Raw genomic sequence first — 22868 nt, 5'->3', positions numbered from 1 at the left:
AAACCCAGTCTGTCTGTATGTCCTTCCCTCTCCTCGGGTAAGACAGCAAGTCCTGGAGGGCAGTTTCAGATCTACTAATAGATTGAGCCTCTATGGGCAGGGGGAGCAGGACCATGAGGAGGGGACCATCCATTGTTAAAGAGGTAGCTCCCATCACCTGGAAATCAGCTCACAAGGAAAACCTGAGCCCTTCACACCAGCACCTGGCTTCCTGTTTCCAGAAGGTTCAGCAACCATTTTATTTCTGACAACAATCAACCGACCTGCTTTATCATCCTTTTCTCTCTCTCTTTGATGTGATTTCTTAAATTCATGTGGGTCCTGTACTTTCATAAGCCACACTGGCTGGAGCGAGCTGGGTTTGATTCATCCTTTAGAGAAGTGAAGATGTAATTTCATGGTGGAACTAAGGCTGACATTTCCCTTTTATTTACACTACGCCAAGGGTTAATAAGGTTACTATAACCTTAATCTTTGATAGCTCAACAATAGAATACCCTGGGATTACAGCAAAAGATGGATTTTAACTCTTTTAATCCCATTATTGTTGATAACCTTATCAACATTGTGCCCCATCGTGAAGGTGGGGAATCTCAGACTCTACAGTTTCTTTCCAGTCATAGCTTGAGCAGAAGAACCAGAGCCAGTTGCTTGATGCCTGCAGTGAGGTTCCCAGTTTGGGCTGCAACGCTGCTTTTAAACTCCTTGTTGGAGATCTTTGCCAAGAAAAACATCGGTCCAGTGGCATATGTTGGAGGAGCAATGCAAGGTTGCTCTAATTCCCTTACTTTGTTTTTCCCTCCTCCCATGTGACAACTACTCCAAGATTCAGGCTGCCAGTCTGGCAAGTTGAGATCCAGAAACTTACTGCTAATTACCATGTTTACAATTCCCAACCTGTCTGTTGGTGCCAACAATCCAACTGCATCCTCTTGAGTGCACCAAAAGACACTTGCTGGCAGTAGCTTCCTAAGGTTCCAGGCTGGCTACATTAATTACTGTTAACTTAATTTTTCTGTATTAAGAAGCAGCTTTCATTAGCAATTCCATGGATTAAAATGATCCTTATGAGAGTTTCAAGGAGTAGCAGCTTGACTTATAGGCTGCTTACCAACCTATATGTCTTTTATATGGAAACACAATTTAGTGTTTCCATATAACACTAAATTTGTATGTGGTCTGACAAATAAAATAGGCAGAGGTTTAATAAAAATCGCACCAGGAAATGAAAGGTTATGCCTCCCTTTGAAATAAAATAAGCAGCTCTAAAAAGGCAGGTTGGATATTCTTTATCACGTCTCAGTAAACATTTGCCTGGACAGAACAAACCATATTCTCACTGAATCAAAGTATTGAATGAATTAAAACAAAAGGCATGTATTTAATGAACTCAGTGAAAGAGAGACCAAACTCAAATAACTGCAGGGCAGAGCCTGAGCAGAGAGGATCCCATTTGTGCCCTGCAGGTTCTAGCCCAAGACTCCTGAAGGCCATCTGTCTACTCAGGCAAAACTGACTCAATAGGGATCCCCTTTAACAAAGCACATGCTTCCACCCTGCTGGAATCAGCAGAGCGTACTGTGCCCAAAGACTGCAGCAGTCTCCTCTTATAGGGGCAGTTTGGTTTGTCACAGGAATCTGAAAATTCAGATTCCTGTCACAGGAATCTGAAAAAAGCCTGTAGAGAAGCACCATGCCCGTATCTGCTTATGATAATGCTGGCCCTTCCTGGCTCCCAAAATTGAGCCTACTTGTAAATGTGTAAGGATAGATTTAAAGGTCTGATTTTAGGCCCCTTTTTCTTGGAATCATGGAATCATAGAATGGTTTTAGTCGAAAAGGACCTTAAGATCATCCAGTTCCAATCCCCTGCCATGGGCAGGGACACCTCACACTAGACCGTGTCACCCAAGGCTCTGTCCAGCCTGGCCTTGAACGCTGCCTGGTCTAACTGTGCAGGAACAGGCCACAGTAAGGATGTCTTTTCTGCCTCGTAGCAGATTCTCCACCATCTCACAGAGTCCCAAGAGACCAGCCAATTCCCTTGCTCTCCTGGCAGCATTTCTCACGCTGCCAGCCACTGCTCCTGCTCTTACACCACAGTCCTACCCTGTAGGATTGCAGTGGGCTGCTAAGGAAAAGATAACCCAAAGCAAAACTCAAGCTAACAAAAATCAGTGTGGGGTAGGGGAAGTGGAGCCAAAGCAGGGAGTAAGCCAAAGAGACAGATACTAAAATCAACAGGCATTCTGACTTACAAAAGAGAAACGAAATGAATCAGTGCTCCCAGAGGAGGCAGTCTGGATGTACTCTGGTCCTAAAGCAAGAAAGTGGAAACAAGCATTTAGGAGCAGTGCATTTATATGAGGCATAATGAATATGCTGAGCAAAGTACCAGAGGAGACAATAAACCTGCACCTCAGAGAATGGTCTAAAAGGTGTTAGAGGAAAGAGATATTCCAGGCTGGAAAAGCAACTGGCAGTGTACAGGGACACATGGACGCAGATTCTATGCTATCGACGTGTTTTCCCTCCCCAATCCAGCCTGCTCAGCTCAATTACTTACATTTTGTGTAACTTACAGTCTAAAGAGAGTCAGCCAATTTCCACTCAATTTATAATTTAGCAAGCAGAGAAGCTTGATTCTTCTACTTTACATAAAACATACATAAAACTGAAAACAAAATAGCTTTAGAGCATATGGGCAAAGTGCACAAGAGCCACTGAGAAAAGGAGTAGTAAAAAAGGACACGGAGCAAAAGCACTGTCTGGATTGTGCTTTGCTAAGGGGTTTTGAGTGCCTTATTTGTGCATGTCATAGACAAGCAAGCTGTCATTGTCATGGACATGTGTTGGCGTTGCACTTCAGCCTCGTCACTGGACTATCAGCCACACACACCTACCTAGACAATGTCCTAATACTAGATGGGGCCTTTTTACTGCATCTTTTTCTAAATCTATTTAGATCTATTTCTAAATCTATTTCTTCTTTCTGAAGAAGAAATATTGCTGAAAACCTTCTGCGACAACATGGCAAGAAGGCGTCGGCGTGTATCAAGCAAGTACTGCTTTCCTCCCGTTCCCTCTTGGACATCTCCTTTCCTCATAAATCATAGAATCCCAGACTGGTTTGGGGTGGAAAGGACCTTAAGGTCACCCAGTTCCAACCCCCTGCCACGGGCAGGGACACCTCACACTAGAGCAGGTTGCTCCAAGCCCCTGTGTCCAACCTGGCCTTGAACACTGCCAGGGATGGGGCAGCCACAGCTTCTCTGGGAAAAGTCTGTGCCAGCGCCTCAGCAGCCTCACAGGGAAGAGCTTCTGCCTTAGATCTAACCTGAACTTCCCCTGTTTCAGTTTGAACCCATCACCCCTTGTCCTGTCGCTCCAGTCCCTGATGAAGAGTCCCTCTCCAGCATCCTTGTAGCCCCCTTCAGACACTGGAAGCTGCTCTGAGGTCTCCACGCAGCTTCTCTTCTCCAGGCTGAACAGCCCCAATGTTCTCAGCCTGTCTTCAAACAGGAGGTGCTCCATGAAGAAAGGCAGGGAGCTCTCACCCTGTGGGTAAGCCCAGGTCAGTGTGCCACTTCCCAGGAAGCAGCAATGGGGCTGTACTCTTGTGACCATTTCTCCTGCACTCCTCCACTGTGCCTGCCATCGCAGGCATCCCCTGAGAGGAGACACCACCACAAGTGCCAAAGCTAATGTTCCTCCCCGTGGCGTGGTAGGCTCCAAATGATGCCTTTTCCCCATTTGCCTGAGGAGACATCCTGGATGCTAACAATAAACTCCATGGAGGCTGGTGGAGCTCAGGCTGCCTCACCAACTTCTGTCTGGATTCAGTCATTTCCAGTGAGCAATATATAAATAGATGCTGCCTCATTATTGATGCACACTGTGCAAAGGGTTTAGCCGGGAATGAAGCTTGCCTGCTTTCCTTTTAAGGATGAAAAGCAGGATCCGAGAGCCTTTATGTGATATCTCTGCACATGTCAATCACACCACACCAGGATGAAGATTGTGTGCTCTTAGGTCCTTGTTAAATGGCAGCCACATGGCCATGGGAAACATCCGTGGGAATGAAGCGCAGCTCTGCATTTGTGCGCATGTGTGCATAGGCACATTGATACACCAGACCCAAACGAAAGCAGAATACTAATGGTCTCAGCCTCACGTTTCTATTCCTTTTCAAATCCCAAGACTAGACTGTAGTCTGGGCTAACTCTGACACAAATCTCATTTGACATTATTATAAACCACTAATTTACACTAACGGAAGAGTTATCCTCTGATTTAAAAAGCGAACCAACACCCGAGCCTCTCAGCCCTTCAATCTGGGTGTTGTAGCGCATTGATACTTGGCAGCTAAATTTGATCATGAACTCTAGCAAAGGCAAGGTATCGATATTTCAGAGAGCCATTCCTCACACTTCTAAGCAGCAAACGGCCCATCACTAAGAAGGCAAAACCTTGTCAGCGTGAGCTGCCTCCTCTGAAATGAAACACTGACCTTACAGCTAGCTCCAGAGTCAATCTCAGAAGAGAGATTTTAATAGAGAAAGAAGAGATCTTATTCTGAGCCTCTCTACAGGACACATTTAAGTTTTGCATCCAAAAAACATGAACTAATTTAAATAGAGTGGCATTCGGTAAAAATAAAAACAGAAACACTCCAGCTAAATATTTGGGGGGGGGGGGGGATGTTGTTAGTTAGTTATTTGGTTTGCTTTCCTTAGATTTCGCATCACGCCCATTCAGCCTCCTCTCCCTTGTTGGTGTTTTTCCTCCCCCTGTACCAGGAAGCCTGGAGCAAAGCGAGCAGCATTGACTCACTGCAGCTCCAGAACTGAAGTGAAACATGTCTATTTTCATCTCTAACCGAGGGGCTGGGTCCTGCATTCTTCGCTGGTAAGAATTTACATACACAGAAACGAAGAGCATCTAAACAAGGAAAGCGAAAGGGAGTGGGTTTGTTTCTTGCTCCCTAGAGCAGGACCAGATCCTGTTTTCACCAAGGCACTCTATGAATGGCTGAAGGCAAATGGGTTTATGTCATCATATGTACAACAGCCACACAATGTCCTAACACAACAAAGAGCAATATAACTCAAAAAGATAAGTGTTGTACCTAAACCTTGTTGTCCTCTGCATCACTCAGACCTCCAGCAAACATGCAGGAGAAAAGGTCTCTTTCTTAAACCCAGAAAAATCACCATCTCCTCAGCTGACATCTGAGAAAGTTTCTACAGTTCAAGACATTCAGAAAAAAATAGGAAATTAAATGGTCCTGACATTTCTAAAAGAAAACATACTGAGAAAGAAAACCCTTTCCATCCCCTCAAACCTTTGCATGTATCATAAGCAGGAAGGGGAACAGCCAGGCAGCGGAGGAAAGAAAGTAAGGGAACAAGAAGCAATTTTTCCCCGTAGTAGTCGTTTTTAATAATCAGAGCAACAAGACTGACCTAACTGTTGGTCCAGTAAAACCACAGGCATTGAACCGTGTAATTTTTGGATTTCAGAAGAATGTTTTTGGCAACATGAGGAAGAGGCAATGCTGCTCTGCCTTTCCTTGGAGTAACCAAGGAAAAATGATTGTTAAAGGATGAGTTTCCAGGTGGTGTGAAGCATTAATGCATCGAGCCTCCCCGCTCCTATTATTTCCATGCTAAGTTAGAAAAGAAAATAAATCCTTTATAATGCAGTAATTACCGTGATGCCTTTTGATTTGAATTTTCTATCAACTTCTTGTTGGGAGAATGTGAATACTTGCAAAGCTATTACTATCAGATAATCTAAAAGAAGTCATATGAATTCTACATTATCTATGTAAATGCCTCTGTAAGATGCAGTGAGATGGTTCTTTTTTTGGTAACAGGCTGCACAATCAAATGCTGTACAGTTCTGGTTCAGAATGTCCCTCTTTCTCCAATTAGAGAAGACCAATCCCATGGTGATCACTTTGCCATTGATTTTCAGTGATTTAAAACATAGGCTTGACCTGTGAACATTAATACACTTTGTGATATCGTCCTGCCTTATTAAGAGAACTGCTAATATTCCAAACAAGGTTATGAATCAGCAATTCTTAATATTAAACAAGCGTCAGCTATATTTTTCCAATGTTTCATGCCTCATGTAAAAGGGGTGGACACTGCATCAAGTCAGATAAACTGATACAGAACAATACTGTGGTGACAACTGACCTTGAAACAGATAAAAGATTAAATTTGACTTCATCTGAGAAAGTAGCTTGGAAACTTAAAGTAGCCTCTTATGGGCCTTCCTCCTTCTTTCTAGTGGTATTGGGGAATTATCGGAGCTGTTTCAGCTCCATGGAGGTGTATCACAGAAGTCAGAAGCAAGAAGGTCCTCCAGCCCTCATAGGCGACTACTGCCTGCGATGTCTTGGCCAAGCTAATTTTCTATCTCCCAGGCAAGGGTTTTCCCACCTGGAGATTGCTCCATTGCTTTCTATCATTCCTGCTGGCTGGAAAGGTATTGGGCTCACTTGAAAGCAAATATTTCTTGATGGCCATGCTGCATTTTCTCCCTACATTGCTCCTGGGTCTATTTGCGCATGCCAGGATACAGCGCTCTCCTGCAGACAGGAGAAAATGCTGGGCCCACTGAAATCCATGGAAAATTCCCACTGTAGGAGAATGATTTCAAAAGCAGGATACTTATTTGTCTACACGGGTATTATTATGTCATTTTGGCTAGGTATGTATATTCATATATATATACACACTCACATACACACACACACACATATATCTATGTATATAAAAAAACCAACTTCCTTTCAGCTACATATTCAGGGCTCTTATTTCCCATCAATCAACCCCTCTAGTTTCTGGAACATTTCGCTCAATTTTCACTTGGTTGCTTTTAACTAGATACTGTTTTTCCAGACAGCAAACTACCAACTGTGTGCGCTGTTCCAGCCCTGCTTTCCACACTCATGGTGCATTCTCCCAGCGCCACGCTGCGATACCTCCTCGCCTGCCATCCCTGGTGCCTCTCCTCTCATCTGCTCTCTCTGCAAAGCCACAGCACATCTACCCTCTACCATCACCTCCAGGCCTCTTCTCTTTACCTTCCTCAGGAGCCTCTCTGCCCTTCGATGTCAGGCTCTTCCCATCACCTCTATGAATTCTGGCTTGGGTTTTCACTTTTAGACTCCTTATTTTTGGCCTGTCATTTAAATAACTTTTGAGTCATTGTTCCTATCGAGCCAACATTTATAAATAGCTCTATGCATTGCAGGTATGTGATAATCGAGTCCTTTGATTTTTGAGCCATTTGGTTACTAAATAATAGCAATGAAAAGCATGCAAGCAGCATGGGCGTTAGCCCAGGAAATGTTTCTACCATTAAAGACTGCAGGAGGCAGATGCTGAATCTGGTGAAAAAAAAATAGGATTATTACTAATGAGTGTTATGATTTAGTTTACAACACTAACTGGTGAGGTGTCATAACAGCTGAGGGTAATACCTGGGAGGTGCTTTTCAGAAAAGTAGCAATCTTTTCAAAGGAAGAGAAGGAAAAGCCTTTTGTGTATGTACAGACACTATTTATTTAAAAAAGCAGCATAAAAATCCAGTGGTGCATATTATTTCCAGTGTGATGTAAAAACCCAGAGACAGAAGTCTAGTTAGCTTATTCCTACAGCTGCAAAGCATGTGTATAGCTCTGTGGATGTATAGGTATTACTGTTTTCCTTCAGAAAAACCTATGAACACTAGAAGCCACCTACACTGACACGAAAGGTAACCTGTTATGGAAAGAAACCTTCCACTCCCCTCAAAATCAGCTATAGTCTTAAAAGTGGAAAGCAAGCACAATTGATCCCAAGGAAAGCTATCTGCCTAACTGTACATATCTCCATGCAAGAGCGTGTATTTATTTTAGGCAAATTTGCAGGCAGCAAGAGGAATCCCAGCACTGGTCATAAATACACACTGCAACAGCACAGCCCTGCTGAGGTGAGTGGGACTTGTGTCTCTGCCTGGGAGAGTGGGGCTCTGCATATTAGGCTCCAGCCTCCCTTTATAATATGTTTATTATATATTCATTCCATTTAGAGCTATGGATATACATATAAGGGTTGTAGCTTAAATATTGGTGTAAAGAGCACCTGAAATCAAACGGCACCTAATTTAGGGTATTGCTAAGCAGAGCGATGCTTCCTGTTATAGGTAGACCCAGACAGGGCTGTTCCCCGGTCTGCACAGGACAACAGGGACCAAAACTACTCTTCCTTCTCCCAATCTCACCATGGGGCGTGATGTGCCCGAGGTGCTCAGGGGCACAGCCCTTGGGGCACACCCCTGCTGTCTCTCCAGTGCAGAGCAGGGTGGCTGCTTGGGGGGACCCTGCTCTGCACCAGGGCGGCTGCCACCCTCCTGTCTGCTCCCCCATCCATCAGCTATGCTGCTACAGAGGCCCTGGCATGACAAAGACTTACCTACAGGAGCAGCCTTCAGGGCTACTCCAGCGGATAAAATTACCCAGAGATAGAAATCTTCATAGGATTATGGCCTTTAAAACAAGCCAGAAAGGCCAAGTTCCACTAATTCTTTGGGGGCTAATTCTTTATTTAATTTTCTATCAGGATGCAGATTACAAAAAACCCCAATTTTCTAACAGAAATTTAGTATTCCAAATGAACAAAATATGCATTCGCCAAAATAGCTGTTAACACACGGTTGGAGCTGCCACAAGCCTCATGCTAAAATGTTGTCTTAGAGAATACTCGTACTGGTACAATTAAAACCCCTTATTGATAAAGTAATTTCTTATTATGCTGCACTCTAGCCTTTTAGTCTAATTTTTTTGCTGTTAATAAAATCTCATTAGGCTATTAAAGGCAGGGGGGTTTAGAGTCGTTTTTTAGCACACAGGATTTGCAATTTCTAAGGCAAAAAAATAGGGAGTGTAGAGCTGTAAAAATCCCTTTCACTAGGGGTCTAATCTTTCCCGCAGTGAAATCAATTGGGGCTTTACTATTGCATCAAATGGAATGGATTTGGCCCCAAATATTTTGGATTTAACAGGAGCAACCTTGCTCCCCTGGGCGGTCCCGTGGGTGCTATGTGCATTCCCCGGGCCAGGCCTGCAGTATCAATAGCCTCTTCCTAGAGATCTGTTGTTCAGCAACGACTGCTTCTGTCCGCCAATATAGAGCCGTGACAGACCCCAAGAACTGCTAATGAACAGGGAGAGCCACTCTGAGGCCGTGCTATTGGGAAACATCATTCCAAGAGCCCTTATGCTGTTCACAATAGTTTACAATTCTTTTGGGGAGCACATCCAGTATTTCTCCGATCGGACCTTACAGTTTCGCTCTTGTAACCCACAGTATCAGAGCAATTCCCCAAAGATTTCAGAGAAAAGAAATCCACAATCATCAAAATGTTAATTTTGACAATGACAAAGAGTACACGCATTAAAAATGCATCAGCCCTGTCATTAAGGCATTATTCAGCAAAACCAGCTCATCATGCTAAACAGAAAGCAACCAGAAGGAACCAGGTATAAAGAAACATTTTGCCAAGCTTGTATTTATGGGGACCAGTCCAATCCATACTGCACAAGATACTCAACCAAGCAAAGAGCAAACAAAACCACATCCTTTATGTGATGAAATGGGAACTCCTGATAATACCCTAAGTCATGACTCAAGGGAAAATGTCAACTGAAAGCTCAGATCAGAGGAAGGTTTGTAATACAAACCTGGATGTTTAAAACAGTGTTTTCCATCGCTGTTCCTGCAGCACTTGTGAATGTGGCTTGTGTTACAGTGCTGAACTGACTATGATTTAGCAGCTGATGGTGTCTTTTTAAAGCATAATTTAACATTATTTCTGAGGCTGTTGAACATACTAAACTACAAGGAAAAAAATCTGCTTTCAAGTGGTATTAGAGAAACACGAGGATCAGAGTGCTAGCATCAAAGATGTGTCTAAAGAATAACAGATCCACACATCTGTGTAACAACGAGCACTCCACTCGCTACTGAAGGCAACAGAGTAAGATTCCTTTGGCAGTTGTTGGAAATAATTAAGCAGAATATAGATGGCCTTTCAATTGCTAAGCAAGAGGCAGAGAGAAAGACATTCTCCATCATCCCACCTCTCGCTCATGACCTAACGATCACCCCATGTCTGGCTCATCCATGTTAAAAATCATTCTTAGCCTGAGCTTAGGGGAAGGATCCATTCAAAAAGGCTATCTCATCACAGTACTCTTGGTCTTGCTTTAAAATGGCTCCTGATCTAATTCATTTAAGGCTGAAATGTGGTCTCATAATTGCGACTACGTGGCAACAAGACCTGTGATCATCTGGGTGTGCAGAGAGGCCTCAGATGGGGAAACATAGGGATGATCACACCCTGCTCCTTGTCTCTGCCAGTCTTGGGGGCAGAGGACCAGGGAAAAAAAGACTGGAAGCACAAATGCTATGCCTGCATTTTCCTAAGCACAGCATCTGAGAGGCTAACCAGGCTTTAACCAAAGCCTGTGCCCTGCTGCTGACGCTGGAGAGAGGGACAGATGCACTTCTTCTGTGCTAGAGATGGGGAATGGCTTGGCCAGTGATGGGAATCAACACTCCCTTGCTTGTGTCTCCCACCTGCAAGTAGCATTTGGGGAGTGCCGAGCTCTTGGGGAGGGGCAAAGAAGCCACCACCTGAGCTCCAGCTGGGGAAACAACCTCTTGGCCCTGAATAAGGTGGGGCCTCAGGCTGACGAGCTCTGGGTGCTTCCCGACCAGCTGAGTGTGAAGCTGGCTTCTAATCCTGCCCTCACTGCGCTGGTACCGTGGGGTGGGGGTAAGGGGGAAGAAGGGGGGCATAACCCCCACGAAGCAATTGGCTACAACCTGCTCCCCAGCAGGGACCCAGGCGGGGAACGGGAGTGTCCCCAGTGGGCGTGTGGGGGGTCCTCACCCCGCACGGGTGGGTGCTCGCCACCTCCCCACCCCGCACAACGCGGCTGCTGTGAGGCGGCATCCCGAGCTCCGACGGCAGGTACAGGCGGAGCCGGGACCGCCCCGACCCTGCAGCAGCCCGTGTCGGGCGGTGGGGACCCCCGGTCCCCCTGTCCCTGCCGGAGAGGAGCGGGGGGCCCCGGGCGCCGCGGGCTGGGGGCTGCCTGTCGGGTGTCGGGGCTTCCCGGACGAGGCGAGCAGCTTCTCCCCCCGCAGCGGCCCCGGCACCCCAAGGGCCGGTTGCGGTGTGTTCCTACGAGGCTTGGCAAAGCCTTCCCCGGCCTCCCCAACCCGGGCTTGCTCACACGCACACACACACACACAGGAGCGGGCATCACCCCCCCACCTTCCGCAGGGGAACAGGGCGTCCGAGCTCCCCCCGCCCGGGCAGAGACACAGACAGAGTGAAACATTGCAAAGCGTAGGAAAAGATGGAAAAGGTGCTACCTTGGCAACTAGAGGAGGTTAGGAGCCAGCTGGTGGGCTGGGGGCGGTCGCGCTGCCTGCCTGCCTGCCCGCCGCCGGTACTCTCCTCGACTACGCGTATTCTTAAGCAATAACAACGTAATCCGTATTATCCACCCAAGAATACCCGTCACCGAAGAGAGTCAGAAAGCTGCTGCTGTTGCTGGTGGTAGCGGTGGAAGTGCTGCACCGGGACAATAAATCCATAACTATAATTCCCCTCTAGAAGAAGGAGAATCCACAAGGGTTGCCGAGTGATCTTGTCCCATATCCAATGGACGCTGAACCTTCCCATCCTGCGGAGGCAAATGAGAGGAGCAGGCGTTTAATACACACGCGTCCAGTCCCTCTGCTCTCCTGCTGCCTCACTGGAGCGGGCAAGGTCTCCCAGGCGAGGTGAAAGGAAATAAATCAAAGTAAGGCTGAGTTTACCTGGTGATTGCCTCGTTTCTCCCTCTGTGCTTCTCTGGCATCCTATTCCCTAGCCGTGTGCTCCATCAATTCTCTCTCGGAGCTTGCAAGAGATGTCACACGCAGCAACAGATTCCTGTAAGAGAGATACACGGTTAAACACACAAATATTACAAATCTGTTTGCATAGGTGGGCTTGGGAGAGCTCCGATAAAGCGGCAGCCACGCCTGAGAGACTTTTCATCTGGGCTTTGGAAATGCATTTTACAAGTCCTGACTCACACTGACTCGATGTGCTACCAAGAGGAGGGAGGGCGGAAAGGAGAGCGGCAAACAGAAAGAAAATCAAAGAAAGAAATAGCAAAAGGCTCCGAGCTCAAGCAGAGGCGCTCGCTCCTGTGCCGGGCCTCCCCAGTGCCATCAGAAAATCTAAGTGCCATCAGAATCTAAGGCGAGAAAAAGGCTTCAAAGTACAAATCCAGCGCGATTGGCTCCCCGCGTGTGCCCGAACGGCAGCGCCCGGCGGCTGCAAGGCACCGAGCCGGGCGGGCGGCTCCGCGGCAGCGCAACCTCCGCGCTGACACCCGCCGCCCCCCCGCACGCGTTTGCAAAAGGCGAACCGGGGATGGGGATGGGGGGGGGGGGGAGAGAAAAGATAATAATAATAATAATAAAAGAAGTTATTTCCAAACGGTGCCCGCGGCTCTGCCTGTCACCCGGAGCGTTCCCTTATCAGCAGCGCTCGTACTTGGGGTGGGGGGGTGGGGAAGAGAGGCGGGAGGGGAAAGCTTTGTCTGATGATCTGCCGCGGTGATAATAAACGTTTATTGTTCGCCCAACTAAATAGAAAGGATCTCTGCAACGTCATGGCATAGCACACTTCGCCTGGCGATTGGGAACTTCGCCGGGTTATTTCACCCCGGCTCCCGATGCTTGAGGACCAGACAGCTTCTGTATGAGTGACGGGTGAAGGGGGGGTGGGGGGAGAGCTGGCAACGCGCGGCCAGACCCCGCGCAGAGCGGGGATGCTCCGCACTTCTGCAGCCAGGAGTAATTATGCAGCACGCACGGCTCTCATTATCCACCGCACTCGGTAACTGACCAGCTTGTTGATTAGATTCCGACTGAAATTAATACAAGATGCAAGGTTGGACTTGATGATCTTAAAGGTCTTTTCTAACCTGGTTGATTCTATGATTCTGTGCTTGCTTTTTCTGCAGATTCCTTCCTTAACATGAGCCCTGGCTTTCCTTGACATATTACCACTATGCTTCCTACGAAAACATACGAGAAGACAGCATGTGTTTTGTAAGTCAGACTCTGAATTTGAAAGAAAAGAGAAAAACAAAGAGAGAAAGAAAAAAAAATACTTCGATAGCCACATTATCTTAAATTAAGAAAAAAAAATAATAAATCCAACTCGCTCTCCTCTGTTTTAATCTCATTTTAGGTGTAATTTCCTATATTCCTCTAACAGCAAGCTTTCAAGTCGTATTCTAAATGGCAGCTAGAAAGTAAATAACAAACACTGTCATTTTTCCCCGCTGTGAAATTGAAGGCTGCAACCCCATTTAGGTGCCGTTGCAACTCAAATAACCGATGCAGTGGCTTTCCTTCAACTTGAACAAAAGCCGTTTGAAAAAAAGTAAAACGCACCGAGTCGTGGCGAAAACACTCTACGGCGGTACACCTGGACCGATGTTCTCCGAAATTGGGAGGCGCTCCACAAAAGAATTAGGCAAAAATCCAAACTTTGGGGTGTTGGGGATTATTTTTTGTGTGTGTTTTAATATTAAAAGATGCGATTCTCGGGGAAAACCGTGCGATTCTCTGTCCGTCTGGCACTGCCCTTCCCCTGACAGGCACCCGCCCCCCCCAAGCCCCCACTAATACCGCGCCTGCCGAAACTTCCCCTGCCCAGCCCCGCACCGACCCGCCGGGCCCTTCAGCACCAGGGCTGCGGACAGCTCCGGACAGCGCCGAGCACCCCACGCCGCTCCCGCACCTTCTCCCGCCGGCGGGTCCCTGCCCGCCCCAGCCCAACCCGGTACCGGCGCTCCCGGTCGCAGCCCCCCCCCTTCTCCTCCACCCTCCCCTCCACCCCCCCCGGGCACGCTGAGCACCGGGGAAGCAAACCCCCCGCCGCGCTGCCCGCCTCGCACCTTCCCCGCTGCATGCGGGAGGTGCCGCCTCGGCACTAAATACCTTTGTTCACCGGCTCCGAAAGCCATGTTTACCGGCGCTTCCCCGCAGAAAGAGGCCGGGTACCGGAGCCCCAGCACGGCGGGGCCGGGGAAGGGCCCCGGGGGGAACCTCCACCGCCTCTGCCGTGCCTGGGGAGGGCGGGGGGACGGCCGGAAGGGAGGAGAACGGGTGGAGGGAATTAAACAATTAAGCTATCAGGAGCGGAGCTCTGAGCAGAGCTCGGGTTTGCCACTAAAAGCAAATTTCAGAGGGGGGGGGAATATCGAGCCCATCCGTCAATAGAGAGGCACGATGTCTTTTCCGTGCGAGAAATTGGTCTGAATTTGGGGGGGGGGGAAGGGGGGCAGTGGGGAGGTGCGGGGAAGGGGGAATAAGAAATTAAAAATTAAAACAAAAACGGGGAAAGAAAGAAAGGAGGAAGGAAGAAAATATTCACGCCCGCTCAAAGGCAGCCTCTTTCTAAAATCGCTGGAAGCTTGCTCCTTTTGCCACCTACCCGAGTAACCACCAGAAATCCACCTCTATTGAAGCGCTTACCCTTTAAATCCAGGCTTCGAGCAGAACTCCAACTGTGTGTAAAACCAGGGAGTCATCTGATGTGTGATGGGGAACGGGCTGTGGGCAGCAGCAAGCAGCTTTCTCTCCTGGTGCCGGATTACCATGTTAACAAACCCCGGGAAGGGACCCGGCGCCTCTGGCTGGCCATGTCTCGTTGCTTTCACACATCGGCGGCTGCTCTTGCTTCCCATGTCCCCGGCGATCGCCTCTCAGATGAATGTGGGCTTCCAGAAAAGGAGTCGGGGGGGAGAGGAGGAAAAAAAAATCGCCTAATGCAATCAAATCGATCTGATCTACACCATCTGTCGCCTGCCACTACACACAAGCGTTAAAATAGGAAAACGGGAGACACTGACAGCTCAGGAAGGTTGTTCTGCAGAGTTCATTTTTAGCAGAGCATAATTGGGTATGGACAGCATACAGTTACCAAAGCTGCTGTTAACCATCCAGTAGAGGATCCCAAACATGCTAATGGTGGATTAATTGAGGAAGATCTGACGTGCAAGCTTCATAGTCTCTTATTCATGACTTCCCAACGGGAAAGGACCAATGCCGTGTGGGACTATGGTAACACAGAGTCAAAGAGCTGCTAAGAAAATGGCTCTGTGTTCATAGCACCTCTCTCTGATAACAAACATATGTCGACCAGAACCATTTAGCATGATGGGGGAAATGAAATTTTCTTAGCCAAGGTTAGCAATTCCCATCGCTTGCACTTAAAGACAAGGAAAAAATGGACTGTGGGGCTGAGGTGCTTTCGAGTGCTGGACTCGGGATTCGCAGCTAGTGAAAGCCAGTGGCTCCTGCTCAGACGGGGGGGGTGTGTTTAAACCCCAAATCTCTTACTTCTTACTGTGACCAAAGTGCATCCATAGCAAAGCTCTAAACATGCAGCACTGCTAATTTCATCAGGAATGACGCAAGGATGTTTTAATGCCAGGAACCCTTTTGACTTTTTCCAGTGGGAATGGCTTTTGGGCAAGACATTTCCGATCACTGAAATTTGACATGATCTCAGATAAATATGATTTGGGGGGGGGGGGAGGTGCGGGGGGGGAAGGAAAGGGGCGGCGAGTTGGGAAGAGACAGAGTGTGCATCCAGACCTGCAATCACCCTTGCGGCCAACACTCCAATTTGCTCGCGTTTTCTAGTCTTTCCTGAATAATGAGGTTATGGAGACGTATATGTAATTATTAAAGCGCTGTATGTACACAAGCCACAGACGTCTACAGCAGCGGCAGCCGCGTCTACGCGCACAGACGGGCAGACAAAGTGCGCCCGTCGGGGAGCTCTTTTCCGCTCCCTGATAAATCCATCACCAGCGGGGAGGAAAGGCTGCCAGGATGAACGGGAGGCGAAGCCCTCTCCAGACCTCCAGCCTCGGGTGCAGGCGCCGGGACCGGGACCGGGACCGGGACGGGGACGGCGAGCGCGGCCGGGGGGGGGGGAGCGGAGCTGGGCGCTGTCCGCCCGCGTCGTGCTGAACCGCAGCGGCCCGGCCCCGCAGACAACGGGCGGGCGCGACGCGGCCGTCACCGCCGTCCGTTTCCACCTCGCCTATCTCATCAGCAGAGAATAGTAACGCTAAAAATACGAATGTAAACGTTCCGGTAAACAGTTTTTTTGGGGGGTAATTCTGGAGTTAACTGCGTGCCTCTCCTGGAAGTTTGTGTTAATCTCTTTAGAATAAATGTAACAGTTATGAATTAGATTAGCCTCGAAAATGTAGCCTAAAGACCAATCGAACAATTTACCCCATCTTTTGTTTCAATATACATTAATCAAGCACTGCTGCCTACCTACACGGCATTCTTGGGTCCCGGCCACGGTGCCGAGCCAACAAGCCTCGCTGCCTTTGTTCGCATTTGCGTCCAACTATTGCCCTCTGCAGGTCAGGGCCCAGCCGCAGCGAGCGCTCCCCGGGCCCCCTTCATGGAGAAGAACTTAGTGTCGGTTTTGCTTCTTCAACGCGAGGGCTCGGGCGCGTTGCTTTAGGAGGGGCTACGAGCGGGGAGAGCGGGCCCCAGCACGGAGCACTGCTCCGCCTGTCCTCAGTTCCAACTCCTGCCAGGGGAGCAGAAGACAGAACAAGGCGAGGGGCCACTCTGAAGACGCGTTGTTTTCTCTCTCCCTTCTTCTCCATACGACTACGGGAAACTTCCCATGCAAAGCCTGCCCTTTCCCCGGGTTTGCCGAGGAACAAGGCAAAAACCCAGCACCAAACAAGGCCAGGCGGGTGCCGGCGCTCGGGATCCCGCCCGACTTCCCTCCGCCGAGCAACTTTTCCTTGGGCACAACTTGAGAGTTTGCCTCTCTCGCTCCCGGTCCCAGGGAAGCCAGGCGGGCTGCGACAGCGGCTGCGAGGGGGCAGCCCTACAGCATTCCCTTCCTCCCCCAGCCCCGCGCCCCTATCCCAACGGATAGGATGCGGGGACAGCGGGACCTTCGGGCACCGCCCCGTGCCACTCCCGCCCGGTGCTGCACGAAACGCAGTGCCAAAACAAAAAACCACCTCAAAGTTAAAGCGATCCACTTATTGTTCCTGGTAATTCAGGACCACCAGTGCCCAGCAAAAAGCGACCGCTCTCTTTCGTTCCCCCACCACACCTGACCACAAGTTTGTACGGACCCGCTTTATTCCCTCTTTCCGCTTTCTACCCGGTGTTAACGCTGTTCATGCCGGCTCCGGCACCGGGGCCGCTCGCTCCCACGGGCTGCCTGTGCCCCACTGCCCTCGGCACGCACGGCCGCCTATTGCCCTTAATAAGAGGACGGTGTTTTCCCGCAGCGGGGCGGGGAGGGAGGGAGGGAGGCGGCAGACGCGGTCCCTGCCACAGGCTGCCCGAAGAGAAGGAGGAGGAGCGGCCGCACTCGCTGCGCTGCCGCAGAGGCAGACACACGGCGGCCTTTTGTCTCCGCCGGCCCCGCGGGGCTCAGCCCGCCTGCGCGGCGCGGAGCTGCGCGGAGAGGCGCGGAGCTGCGGCGCCCCCTGCTGGCCGCGCACGGCGCCGCAGCTTCCTCTCCTTCCCCTCACCCCCCTTCTGCTCTATTCCTACCCCGGCAGTTGAGAGAGGGGAAGGATTACGTGGGAATATTGGGGAAAATCTCAAGTGCTTAGGCTGGTGGGGTTGGAAGGTGATCCTGCCGCTCTCTGCTCTCGTGAGACCCCACTTGCAGCACTGTGTGCAGTTCTGGTGTCCCTAACATGCGAAGGACATGGAGCTGTTGGAACAAGCCCAGAGGAGGCCATGAGGATGATCAGGGGCTGGAGCAGCTCCCGTATGGAGACAAGCTGAGAACATTGGGGCTGTTCAGCCTGGAGAAGAGAAGCTGCGTGGAGACCTCAGAGCAGCTTCCAGTGTCTGACGGGGGCTACAAGGATGATGGAGAGGGACTCTGCATCAGGGACTGGAGTGATAGGACAAGGGGTGATGGGTTCAAACTGAACCAGGGGAAGTTCAGATTAGATCTAAGGCAGAAGCTCTTCCCTGTGAGGGTGCTGAGGCGCTGGCACAGGGTGCCCAGAGAAGCTGTGGCTGCCCCATCCCTGGCAGTGTTCAAGGCCAGGTTGGACACAGGGGCTTGGAGCAACCTGCTTTAGTGTGAGGTGTCCCTGCCCGTGGCAGGGGCTGGAACTGGATCATCTTAAGGTCTTTTCCAACCTGAACCGTTTTGTGATTCTATGATAATCAGGGAATCAGAGACTCTGAATGGAGGAGCTTGAGACACACTGTAGCTGGCTACTTGTTTTTTACAGAATATCCCCAAGACGTTCTTGCTGGAGAACTGGGTGGAGAGAAACCACATGAGGTTCAACAAGGGCCAGTGTAGGGCACTGCACCCACTGGGGAGGAAGAACCCCAAGTACCAGCACAAGCTGGGGGTGATCCACAAGAGAGCAGTTCAACTGAGAAGGACATGGGTGTATTGGTGGATGACAAGTGGACCATGAGCCGGCCCTTGAGCCAGGAGTGACAAGAGTGTCCTGGGGTGCATCAGGAGGAGTGTGGCAGCAGGTCGAGGGAGGTGATTCCTCCTCCTCTACTGACCCTAGTGAGGCCACATCTGGAGCACTGTGTCCAGTGCTGGGCTCCTCAGTACAAGAGAGACAAGGAGCTGCTGGAGAGGGTCCAGCAGAGGCCACAGGGATGCTCAGGGGTCCGGAGCATCTCTTCTATGAGGAGAGATTGCAGGAGCTGGGCCTGTTTAGTCTGGAGAAGAGCACACTAAGAGGGGATCTCATCAATGCAGATCAATAGCTCAAAGGCAGGTGCCAAGAGGATGGTGCCAGACTCTTTCCAGTGGTGCCCAGTGACAGGACGAGGAGCAATGGCCATAAACTAACACACAACAAGTTTCACCTCAACATGAGGAAGAACTTCTTTACGTGAGGGTGTCAGAGCCCTGGCACAGGCTGCCCAGGGGGGTTGTGGAGTCTCCCTCTCTGGAGACATCCCAAACCCGCCCGGACACGTTCCTGTGTGCCCTGCTCTGGGTGGCCCTGCCTTGGCAGGGGTTAGACTGGGTGATCTCCAGAGGGTCCTTCGACCCTAATGATCCTGTGATGCTGTGATCCTGTGGCGATGTGTACCATTATGGCTGTTACCTCGGAACATTGGACTTGTTTATCCTGAGAGTCTAGGTCTCTGGTTGTCTCGGGCACGATACCCAGTTCATAAACTGATGGAGATCCATTTCAAAACCACTTACTTTCTCTGGCCCTACTATTCCCTTTGGAAAGCTGTTCCAGAATCTCATAATGCAGCTTCTTAAGATTTCCAGCCCACATTTATTAGGGCCCCGTTTATATCCATTTGTTCAGATGCCAATTTTGTCCTTGAACTTAATTAGCTCTGATATTTACTCCCCTCACAGTGTACTAATATTCCTTCTCATAATTTCTTTTGTTTAAATCAAGCTTTTCAGTCTTGTCTTATAAGATAGAATCTTCATTTCCCTGATTATCCCCATATCCTAGCAACTTATGGAAACTGGGTCGTGCCCAACACCCAGAAATGAAGGTTTTCAAAAGGGTTCATTATTCTATCCATTTTCCATTTGACCAAGATACAAGTAAGGAGAATGATTAGCATAAGGTCAGACAAACCACAATTCTTCTGACTTCAAGTTCTTTCGCAATCTATCAGGGACATGAGTTCTGAAAGGCTTGTGGTTTATAACTTGGCCATTACATCAATGCACATTTATATACCTATATATCATCTTCTGGAGGGGAAGAATAGCCTTGTAGTTAAGAAGTTACGTTACAGATCTGGACATTTCGCTTTGAACACCAGGTCTGCCATAAGCAACAGAGGTAACTTTGGTGAACCCTTTAGTCTTTCGCCACTTTTCACCAGTTTCAAAACAAGATCAGTAATATTAGCGTTCTTGTCACCTCTTTTTCCTTCCCAGATGCCTCCTCACATTGTTACACTGCCAGACCAAGCGCCTCCTTTCTGGGTACTCCTGGTACCTGGCACTCTGAAGTCCAGAAGTGTCTGTGACCCTGAAGCTGATGGTTAAAAATAGCCCCTACTCCTATAAAGTCTACTTTAAGGATCTATCATAAAAGCTGTTAGTAAGCACGGTAGGAACAAGAATTCCTGAGATCTGCAACCCACTAATTACGTTAAAATCCTTCTCTATTATTAAACTAAACCCAGGGGCCAGCAGTAAAGTCAGAGACTAACTGCAAAGCTACAGCATGATTTCTGGTTTTCAAGTCTTTGCCTGGTTGACAACCAAGTCAACACTTCATTACATATTATTTAAATACATGCACAATTTAACACCTTTTCATCAGTTTTCACTTCAGATGGCTATTTCTGATCAGGTAATACAGTACAGAAACTGGACTAAAACCGGGAGTCCCAGCAGCCCCATAGCTGGAGTGGTCCTGGTAATAACAAATACTATCCTTGTCCTTCCCCAGCAGTCTGGGTGTGGAAGGGTGAGACTGAGCACAGAAACAGAGAGCACTCTCTTGAGCTGAGGTGAAGCAATGATATTTATGGGAGTAATTATCACAGAGAAAAACTGGAAAAATATGATTACAGCAAATTGTAACTCTCTCAGATATGTTCTTCGTTGTTAGAAATAGCTCAGCTGAGACCAAACCAATATGAACAACAGGCTGGGAGTGTCAGACACTGATTCTCCAGAGGCTGATACCATCAGACCCTCTGAGCAGAACAGGATCCAGCTTCAGCATATTATAGAGCTGGGTGTCAGCAGCCTGTGTTTCTTCCAGGCCATTGTTCTTATGTGAAAACAGCCTATCAAAATGAGAGCTGCTGGGCTCCCCGCTGGAAAAGCTGACCGGGAGATGTTACTCCTGAAGACCACTGGTTGGAGAGGGTCCTTCTGTCAGAGTCAGGCAGCTCCCCTACATTTGCTCATCCACAGTTGTAACCAGTGAGTGCCGCTGAGCACTGAGATCTCCTCTTGGCTTCAGCTGTTCTCTTTGCCAAACACGAGGCTTCCAGAGAACTCTTGCCGTGGATGTAGCCATGGACTCACCTGAGCCCTTGGGGAGTCAGGAGGACCCTGCTTGGGCGATGGAGGATGCTGAAGGAACCCCAGCAGCCCAAAGCAGATCATGGGACCACAACCTATAATGGGGTGTTGAGTCTTAAAGACCTTAAAGGAAATGAACATAAAAACATAAGAAGGACATCCCAACATACAAAGGACATGGAGCTGCTGGAGTAAGTCCAGAGGAGGCCACAAGGATGATCAGGGGCTGGAGCAGCTCCCGTATGAAGACAGGCTGAGAACATTGGGGCTGTTCAGCCTGGAGAAGAGAAGCTGCGTGGAGACCTCAGAGCAGCTTCCAGTGTCTGAAGGGGGCTACAAGGATGCTGGAGAGGGACTCTTCATCAGGGACCATGGAGATAGGACAAGGGGTGATGGGTTCAAACTGAACCAGGGGAAGTTCAGGTTAGATCTAAGGCAGAAGCTCTTCCCTGTGAGGGTGCTGAGGCGCTGGCACAGGGTGCCCAGAGAAGCTGTGGCTGCCCCATCCCTGGCAGTGTTCAAGGCCAGGTTGGACACAGGGGCTTGGAGCAACCTGCTCTAGTGGAAGGTGTCCCTGCCCGTGCCAGGGATTGGGACTGGATGATCTTAAGGTCCTTTCCAACCCAAACCAGTCTGGGATTCTATGAACTGCAAGCTTTGGGGGTTGTACGGAAGGAGAGGATATAGCTAAGGAGAGCAAGCCTTGAAAGAGGCACTACATTTCAGCAACGATTCTGTGTGCCCTGTGTGCAGAGGGGTCTGAATGTGGCTTGCGCTGAGAGGTTTTATGCCTTCATGTTTATGTGATGCCTTGGGTTGATATGTCTTCTGGACCAGGGTGAATGTTGTGTCTCTGAGTCAATTATATTTGGGGAGAGATCTTTACCACACTTCCACGGCAGAATATTTTCCATGCTTCGCGCAGCTAATATCTTGCAACTGAAGTTTAGACATTTTTAGAAGCAATAACCAATGTTGTGTAAAAACAAAATCATCACTTAATAAAGTAGTGAACTGTTCTCATTTAAATGTACCTACCCCCTGGATCAGATGCATCAAAGAAGTTCTTCAGGCGACTTGAGAGCTCTGTAGGTGTTTTTGCTGCTCTCAACCAGTCTGTGAGAAGAATTATAAATGGTATTTACCTTTTAATTAAACAAAACATCTTGCAAACGAAACACATGCTCTTGCACGTCAAAATGTAGTTAGCATCCTTTTTTATTGTGCATCGTATGGCTCTCTGACAGCCTACTGAGTCCACAGCCAAATCTGAACACGCATTGCTGGTTCGCTTTCCCCCTAGACTTTGGGCACCGTGTGTTAGATTTTAGCACATCCAAGAGGAAAAAAACCCCACTCTTTAATTGACTGCTAATACTGAAACAGATCTCTTGCTTAATACTCTTATTGCTTAAAAAACCCACAAAACCCCTACGATAAAATACATTGGTGTGTCCTGGCAATGCCAGAGAAGCAGTTTTGGACACTTGTGTGACATACATCTTATTATCTTACGTAGACAGTTTGACAGTGAATGACAGAGCACCTTAGAGGGACTTAAGATGATGATAAAAGCAACAGCTTTCACGTGAATACAGAGTCTAGTTCCTAACAGTTACAAGCTTTTTTTACATGCATCCTTGTAATTTGACATTTATAATTCACTGTAGTGCTGAGGCTCTGTCATTTTCTCACCATCAGGTTCTCTACGTGGC

The 22868-nt window shown here is 48.7% G+C and overlaps 2 long non-coding RNA genes across 7 annotated transcripts in view; one reads left to right on the top strand and one right to left on the bottom strand.

Moving 5' to 3' along the window:
• LOC115611383 overlaps positions 1-15499 on the bottom strand; it is a 55028-nt gene extending 39529 nt beyond the window's left edge. The window contains exons 1-3 of one of the 6 annotated variants that reach the window (XR_003992560.1): positions 14613-15499; positions 11892-12006; positions 11442-11755 (exon numbers count right to left, since the gene is read on the bottom strand). This is a non-coding gene — a long non-coding RNA (uncharacterized LOC115611383). Of the gene's footprint in view, positions 1-11441; positions 11756-11891; positions 12007-12152; positions 12402-14075; positions 14227-14612 lie in introns of those variants that run through there. The other 5 variants (XR_003992555.1, XR_003992556.1, XR_003992559.1 and 2 more) reach the window with 5 other exon arrangements.
• On the top strand, positions 12874-13682 carry LOC115611384. Its single transcript, XR_003992561.1, has 3 exons — positions 12874-12963; positions 13091-13178; positions 13446-13682. It is a non-coding gene; the product is annotated as an uncharacterized LOC115611384 (long non-coding RNA).
• Positions 15500-22868: the final 7369 nt, after the last annotated feature.

The sequence above is a fragment of the Strigops habroptila genome, chromosome 8 (assembly GCF_004027225.2).
Source record: "Strigops habroptila isolate Jane chromosome 8, bStrHab1.2.pri, whole genome shotgun sequence".
NCBI classification, from domain to species: domain Eukaryota; kingdom Metazoa; phylum Chordata; class Aves; order Psittaciformes; family Psittacidae; genus Strigops; species Strigops habroptila.
Note: the sequence above shows the minus strand (reverse complement) of the source record. Positions and strands in the feature narration are given on the sequence as shown.